The sequence below is a fragment of the Telmatherina bonti genome (assembly GCF_933228915.1).
Source record: "Telmatherina bonti genome assembly, chromosome: 9".
NCBI classification, from domain to species: Eukaryota; Metazoa; Chordata; class Actinopteri; order Atheriniformes; family Telmatherinidae; genus Telmatherina; species Telmatherina bonti.
In genome coordinates this window covers 33,653,855-33,662,970 of record NC_136627.1, presented here as the reverse complement: position 1 = coordinate 33,662,970, position 9,116 = coordinate 33,653,855, and positions in this window count along the sequence as shown.

The following is a 9,116-nucleotide window of genomic DNA, read 5'->3' as shown; positions in this document are numbered from 1 at the left end:
TCTCACTGCTGCAGAATCGTCCAGTGTAAATATTCAGGTCCACTGGTTTGTGTGTGAAAACACAGTCTTGTTTAGATAGTAGATCAGATAGCCAACTTGCTGTGTTCAGTCTTAATATTTCAGAAAGACTGTGGAGTCCATTCAGTATTTACATGTGATGGAGTGTTTTAACCCGCATGGCCGGTGTTTTACGTGGAGCTCTGTGGGGAATTTTTATCTTCTTTTATTTTCTTGGATTTTAATCTGCATTGAATCTGTTGTAGCTGCACAGATGTTGTGCTGCTATACCACCCAAAGGGTTTTATTGTGTTGTTTATTGTTTTCCCTTTAAACATCAGCATGTACAACTCAGGGTGTGCACATCAAGATGACACGCAGGATCAGATCATCCTGCATTGATTAACAAAGATGATGCTGCATCAGCATCTCTTGAAACGCAGACAGATTCGCTGGACAAGAAGCTTGAATGAAAATCATTTTGACAGTATTTAATATACATTAACTTTGACTAAACTTTTGTATTTATAAACCAGGATTAGTGAATGTTTTGTTGACACTGTAATCTAATGATAACAAATGTAAATATGACCTGAATCCATGCACACATCTGGCATGTATTTCATGGTTATTTATCCAGGTAATAAGCTTGTAACTGGTGGATACACATGTTGTACATTTGTGTGTTTTTATTGTTTTTACTTTGATCTTGATCGTTCACAGCTTGATGTTCAGGCTTTTGGCTGCAACCCTCGAACCCAAAGTAGAAAGAAAAGCTGCAAGTCTAATTGTTGTAGCTTTTGCACCCTGCAGTGTGAGAACCCTGCATAATATTAGCATCCTAAGCAAGCTCTGAAACCCCCACCATCCCGACCTCTGACCCTCAGTTCATTGTGCTCTGCAGACAACTCTCAGCTGCGGGGCATGAGACAAGGCCGGCTCAGCTGAGCTGCAGGTCGGAGGCTGCTCAATCAGCTGGAAATGGCAGCTTGTCTCAGGACCCCTTCCACTCCTTCAGCAGCAGATTGGAACACACCCCTTTGTTTGTTTGGGGTTTAGGAGCGCAGGGGGTGGGCCCCCTCTCAGGTACATGTCAGGACAAACATCCTCTGCCAGCTTTGGCACAAGCAGATTTTACACTAACATTAATGAACAAATGAATCCCAAACACTTCCAGTTCATTCAGCCGGCTGCTTAAACACACAATCAGAGTTTTTCTTGTAAAATTGTAACACAGATGTCTGCCTGCAAATGTGCCTGAATACGTGTCATTTCCATTCTACTGACCAAATCTTTTTATTACAGTTACAGTTTGTTTTAAATTAGTTGTATAGAACATTTCATACATAAACCAGTACGCTGTAATGACACAAAACCACATATATTACTACATCATGATGCACATGCGGTACATAAATGTTTAGCAACTAAAGCAACATCAAGAACAGGAGCTGAGCAGCTGAATAAAATGACTAAATTTACTATTTGATACATATATTGATCACAGCCCCTCTAAATATCTCAATAATCCCACATAAATGAGTTGTTTTCATTCTTCATGTCTTTTCTTTTAAAGTTCAGAATCCTTTAGCAGGAGCGCAGAAACGTGCCGCAGGGTCAGCTCGCTTCGGGCTTCACAGAAACACCTGCTGCTGCCAAATCATGACTGATGCCTCCACCGATGAAGTCACCTGCCAGGTTTTTGGTTCCAAACTGCATCACCATCAGTGTTTACCGTCCTGCAAAGAGCGTGCACTTTGAAGGGGTTATTCTCTGTAACCTGAGCAGAGTCATGCCTTGGAGAGGCGATATGATGGCACCAGATAAGGTGTGCACACACACACATGCAATCTATACCTGTGATAAGCATGTAAAAGAGATCTGCCACTTTGTGTCTGACTGCTGCAGTGAAACCAGGTCAGTCTTTTCTTTCTTCTTCCTCATGCCGTCTGTGAAGCTGCCGGAGAAGATGATGATCGCTTCATGACACTTACAAAACAATATGAAACTGTGTGTACAGTTATTTCCATGTCCATCTGAAAGAAGAAAAGAGAGAAAATGATGCACAAAGACAGATAAGTAGATTTAATTGCAGTTGTTTACTCTTTACATGTATGCACAAAAAAACACAGATTAGGGCAATTAGGCAATAAACCGAAAATGAATTGAAACCGATATTCAGAAGCAATAATCGACGTAATCTCTCATGTCAGTTGTTTTAAAAAAGTTTGGAAATTTAAATTTCTCTTAAATAAATGGAAAAATAATCATTAAATGCTCATAATATTTAAACTGGGGTTAATTTCACATATTTCACAAAATCTGCTTTTAGTTTGAAAATATTTGCAGAAAATATTTCCTCTGGCCATGAAGGCTGAAGATAAACTGAAACGGACATGATTGTTTTTTCATCCTAATCAAAGTAACCTGTTAAATTAACCGTGATGCAGGTTGGAGGCCATATCGAAACCTCACCGTTTACAGTTACAGTGTTTTTATTCTTTTTCTTTTTTGTTATGAGAGAAATTAAAAATTGTTGGATGTGGAGTCACTGGCATGGTGTGCCATCTCAAGATGATCCATCCATCCATATTACAGCTATTTTCTTCCTCCTCAGTTGGTTCTTATTTATAAACCCAAACTTCCACCATGCACTTGACCTGTTTGTAATCCTTCTCTCTTGTTGTTGTTGGATTAGGTAGCTGGTGGGAATGATGAGAACCCTCTGATAGGTCCGAGGAATCCCCATCACATGTGTTCAGCTGCTGTTTGTCCAGCAGTAACCAAAGCAAGCAGCCTGGTTTTCGTCCCCACAGCTGAAAGCTGAGCCGGTGTTTGGGTTGCTACGATGACATCATCGCTTCAGGCTCACCCCCTCCACTCAGCATCTCTCCTCCTCATGTCTGCAGACCTCCGCACAGGCTGGGTCAGTGGATCTAAAGTGCAGTTATATTTCCTGAAATGTAAGCTGCATGTTGTTAGGAAGTCAAATATTAACTGAGTTACATGCCTTTGTGTCCGGCAGCCTCCGCGTGTCTGTCTGCTGTGTGGAAAAAAGACCAGCAGACTTTGTTTCATTAATGGTAGCACTTCATGAGCTGTAATATAAAAACACGACTTGTACATAATCATAATTAAACTTTTTTCTGTCAATCCTCTTTGTCTCTTTTCTCATCTGCATTAACAGATCAGATCCCATGGTTGTGGTAATTATCAGCTGAAGAGGCAGCAGAGGTGAACCAGTCGGGGGGGTCTGTCTCTGTCATCTGAGCTGCAGAAGAACCCCGGCATGGCAGCCGTCGCCACGAAGCCCCCTGTTAACAAGTAAAACTATCTGAGTGTGGATAAAGCTGCTGAAAGTGTCAGCGGAGCGCTGATGGGGAGATAAAGATGTGTTGTGTGGGGTGGTAGGAGCCGCAGATGAGAAGAAAAGAAGCTCTGCACACATAAATATACAGATGGCAACAAATCTGCTTTGCTTTTCTGTGGTTTCTGGACAGATTCTTTTTACTCTGATTCCTTTAAATAAGCAGTATGTTCTGCGTTAATGTCACTTACCTGTAAACATCTTTGGTCAGCTGCTACTTAGCGAGGAGTTGGCTGCTTTTAAACCAGCTGGGAAAAAATGTCATCTGCCTGCAAATCAACAGAATCATGAAGCTGAATCTGGAAAAGCTGCTGAACCAAACGTTCAGTCACGTCTTTAGATGTTTTCTACCAAAATCCATCCAAAATAAAACACCTAAACAATAATAGCAACCTAATCTCTTCTTCCTCACCACATTAACCAGCAGTGTAGAGGCAGAACTTTGCAGATTCAGAGCTTTGAAACTTTATTTTATCCCGACTTTTCGCACTGAGAGCTTCTCTCCAACTAAACAGAATGAAGGTAAGCTGTGTATTTTAATTTTATTGAAAGACTTCAAACTTTTGTCCTTCTTTTAGACTGATAAACATGCACCCAGCTGACTGGTAGAATGTTGTTTTGACGTCCATCCAGTGTTCATTTCCAGAGAAGACAAAGAGCCTTTGTTGTGTTTGGGGAGAAATCTGATGGACAGATTAGTGAGGAGAAGGAAAAGGTGTCAGGCCTCTGAAGAGAAACACCATTACCTCATCCATTTTACCTCAAACTGGGTCAGACAGATGGACCTGGTGGGTGTGTGTGTAAGTGTGTGTGCATGTGTGTGTGAGCCAGCCAAATCCCTGTTGTGATAAGTCGAGTCAACACGGTGCAGAGGAATGTGCATCTGCAGCACATCTTGACTGGTTTCTGCTGCAACACAAAGCAGGATGATGGACAGAGATGAACATGAAACATCCGCACAAATGAAACACAAAGTGTCGTTTTCTTCTGAAGAAATATGATCCATTTATATATTCTGGTCAGAAATAATCAGAACAAGGCGTCGCCACGCAGGGAGGGAGAAGACAGAAAGAAGCCGCAGCTAGAAAACAAACATTGAGAAGTTAAAAAGTGGGAATGATGTTCTGTTTGTCCCTCCTGAGTTATTTACAGTAGTCCAGCCTAGAAGTAACAAAATGGGAAATGAAGTTAATGATGCAGGTGGGAGAAAGCAGCTCTAGGGATACTGACACATCCTGGCCTTGTGTCTGCTGCTGGCTCGGTGTCCCCGGCTGGGTTTATATATTATATACATGCATATCATCTGCATTGTGCTGGATATTCACGTTGTGATGTGTGATTATCTGGATTAACACAAGTTAACACAGAATTTAAAGAACACTGTGGCAAACTCTGGCCTGTTACAGAAGTCACACCAGCAGTGCCGGATTAAAAGTGCACAGGCCCCTGGGCCCAGAGTATTCCAGGGGCCCCATTCCCCACCGCAACTTTGTAAAAATTGTGAATGATACACTGTGAAATGACATTTCTAACATCTCTCAGCCAATGGTACCAATAGCGACACACTAGACATTGCGGTTTTACTATCTGGCTTTTTATATACATTTTATTTCATGTCCAAACTGCTGGTGTTTGCCCTACATGGGCCCCAAGTGGACATGGGCCCCTGGGTCTGTGCCCATGATGCCCATTGGATAATCTGGCCTTGCACGCCATGAGCATAAATGACTCTTATCAACAACTTCTCACATCTTGAAAGCCCCTGAGAGGCTGTTACCGGCTCACCTCAGCCAGCGAACAGGAGCCATTCCAGTTTGCTCATCCTAACAGGGATACGTTGAAAACCTGCAGGACTGCAGCTGTTGTTGGCCTGAACTGAGTCGGCCTGGTGTACTCTAAACAGAGTGACGAGGTTGTTTCTGTGCACACAGATGAGCATATCAGGGGCAATGTGCCACTTTGAACTGAAACCTGTGGTGGGAAGATGACCAGTCTCCCCACTGAGCCACCTGCCTCCACCTGACTGATTCCAGTGGGAAACCAACAGAGAAATGTGGGGGGGGAATGTTCCAGTAAAGGGACGTTAGCAACTCTAAAACTGTGACACCAGTTGCTTTCTTCCACTCCATCCAGTCGGTAAAACTCCACTTTTCTGAGAACTTTTCCTGCTGGTCTGTGGAGGTAAACAAGATTTAGATATTTCCCAACACTTCAGTGTGTTGTTAACTTCCACAACAGGTTAACATCCCTCATTGGGATCCTCCACATTGGGATTGGGTCCTACTGGTTCATGGAGTCACCGCTGCAGAGAGTGCCATTGTTGTGGTGGGTTCGTAGCATCCTCCACTGGCCTAATGGGTTGTAGTGGGCGCCCATGCCTGCATGGACTGGGTGGGTCCTGCTGTGGTGGCCTCTGTTGTCATGATTAGTGTCCCGGTGTGGACGGACCCCTAAGATATTGCTTCCTCATCGTCCACTGAGCCTGGTGTTGGGGTCAAATGTTTGCCTGAGGGGTTTGATGAGAGTGTTTTATATGTTTTATCTCTGTGAGTGTGTGTGAAAACTTGAGAGTATGGGTTCAACTTTAGGTGAATTATATGTTTTTGTATGTGAAGATGTGTTTTTAACCTTGTTTTAGCTTTGATTTTTCTTCTGTAAAGGACTTTGTGCTACCAAATGAAAAGTGCTACAGAAATAAACTTCAGCACAAACAAGCTAAAAACTATCTTTCTAAAAACAGAATAAACAATGAAAATGACCAAATTTTCACAAATCAGTTTAAAGATTGCAATTTTAAAGAGGATGTTGTGAAGAAATGATTCTATATTTATTCATCTATTTAGCCATCAGTTCATTGTTTCATCCGCTGGGATCTAAACACACATCATATATTTCCTTTTAGCGAGATGACTTCAGGTGTTTCCATCCAGGTGTCCTGATTACTTCACATGATCATGAAAATGTTGTGGCTCCATCTCAGTTTTAATTAGTATTTCCTCACGGCTTCACTTTAATTAACAGAAGATTTATGACTTCTTAAAATACTTAAATCCTATTCCTGAGATTCGTGATTCTTGGCTGATCTTTTGGGCTTTTCAGGATTCTGTTTGAGCGGAGTGGTTATGACACAGAAATGTTTCGCTTTGGAAGCTCAGGAAGGTGTTTTCCATCTTCCTCAGGGACAAAATCAGTAACTGAGAGCGTGTTGCTTATTATCAAACAGAAACCATCATCACTTTCTTCCCTCCATGACCAGAGACTCGCGTTTTGTCCCAGAGGAGGCTCTTGTTTGGCTTTCACAACAATGAGCTCATCTCTGAATTCACCCCCACCCACTGTATCCAGACTCCAGAGAGTGAAAGGCGATCCACATCTCTGCACCAGGACTCTGAAGCTCCAGGATCTAGCCCCGGTTTACTCATTCCGGTCCTACAGAAGCCCCAATCCAGCAGGTTTCCTATGTTTCCTGCTCCAACACACCTGACTCTAATCAACAAGCCTTTGTGCAGAATTTGATGGATCCGTTTATTGTGATTCAGGTTTGTTGAAGCAGGAAAACACTGAAAACCTGCTGGATTGCGGCTCTTTGGGACTAGAATCCGGATCTAACCTGTATCACATCTCAACCTAATGAACTTAGGAAACCCGGAACGATTCACGTTTTGAAAAGGATTTATTCATTTATTTTTACAAGAGAGTAATAAACGCTGTTGCCTCTGCATCTTCTGCTGATCCGGCACCAGAATGTGTAACAGTGCTGGAACATGTACAATGACCACATTTCAAGGTTTGTTTCTCTTTCTGAATAAAGACACAGTGTAAATCTTGTCACATGATCATGTCTCACCAGGTCTATCACTACATCTGCTGATCTGTCAGAGCAGGGCCGGATTAAAAGTGCACAGACCCCTGGGCCCAGAGTGTTCCAGGGGCCCCCTTCCCCAAGGCAACGTTGTGAAAATTGTGAATGATACACAGTTAAATGACATTTCTAACATCTCTCAGCCAATGGTATCAATAGCAATACAGTAGACACTGTGGTGTTACTATCTGGCTTTTATGTACATTTTGTTTCACGTCCAAACTGCTGGTGTTCGCCCGATGTGGGGCCCAAGTGGGCGTGGGCCCCTGGGTCTGTGCCTATTATGCCCATTGGATAATCTGTCAGACGTCTCGCTTTGTGATGACGTTCACAACTTGTTCCACACTGTTGATCTGGCCAGAAACATTTATGAGGAAATGGAGCATTGGATATTTGCCACAGCATCTCGTTATGACAGGAAAAAAAGAAATAACAGGCTCCTAAATTTATTTTAAATATCAAAGTAAGAAGAAACTCAAGCTAACTTAACTTCATGATGTATTTTGATGAATCCTTCTCTTGACTCATTAACTTACAACATTTTCACAGCTGAAACATTTCCAAGGCCGTGCATGGAGAATAACTGGCTGAATCTTTCTTCTCTGCACAGTTGTCTGTTTAATTTCATCCATTCTGCAATCCACTAACTCTCCCGGGTGCTCTAGTCAAGTAGAGACATTTGAAAACTACTATAGTTCAGTAACACGAAGTGCTTTCACGCTGTTACTTGTGGAAATCTGGTTTCCTGTCTAGAATTTAAGCCCATCAGGACCTTACTGTTTGTAATGTTCTGAATAATAAACTGAGTAAGAATTTTAGAAGAAATATTAAGCAAAATCTCATTATTCTGCCCAATTCTTGGAATTATCTCTTTTTACTGCAATAATTGTCTTGAAAGTCACACAACCCAAATAGCATCCTTACAGATGCTGCATAACATGGAGGTATGTTCAGCGTTTGGTCCGTCGAAAAGGGAAACACACTTCTCTACTACTGATTATCACTGGTTTAACTCGCTAAACTTTAAACTGCAGTTTCACCCCCGACTTAATTCCACCTCGTAAAGCCAGTTTCAGCCTGAGCTCCATGGTGGTGGAACAACCAGCCAAATGCAATCAGATCAGAGGCACCCCCACCTCTGATCTGATCTCTGATCCACCCCACTGAAGTCGCCTCAGGTAAAGTGTAAAACAACATCATGCTCTGCTTCACAACATTCTGTCTGCATATTTAGTCCCGTTAGCTTCAGTGATAACAAGTGAAGCTGCATTGTGTTTTAATCAGAAGTTACGCTGCCTCTCTTTGAGACATTAGACCAGTCTTGTCAGTGTAATCGAGGCTGCTGTCTGGCATGTTTTCCCTCCTCACTCCACCTGTATCCACCTTCACTTTGGCAGCTGGTCTCTTCTGTGGTTCTCCCAATGATGTGACAGCATAGATACACTGGATCTGTTTGCAAGATCTCATCAGCTGATTAGCAAATCCTGCTTGGTCATGACTCAGAGGTCTGCCTAACAACTGTTTGTTTTGACTGTGTCCACTGAAACTGGGCTTCATAATAGTTTGTAGTCTGTGTGTGTGAGAGGTAAAGTGAGGGAAAGGAGAAATGAAGTAGCAGAAAAGTAGAAATACTGTAACTGCTTTAGTTATTATAGAGCATATTTATCGACATTGAACTGATTTAAATCAAAATCCTGAAACTGTCATAAACATCTAAGAAGTCCCCGTAGTAACGCACAAGCAGGGTTGCAAGTCATCAGTTTCAGTTTCCACTGTTCTTGTTGCTATGAAACAACCACCCATATCTGTGCCAGATTGGGTTGAGTCTCCACCTTGTGGAACCTGTGCCACAACATCTCTTCATACCTTTAAATTATTCCTTGAAACTTT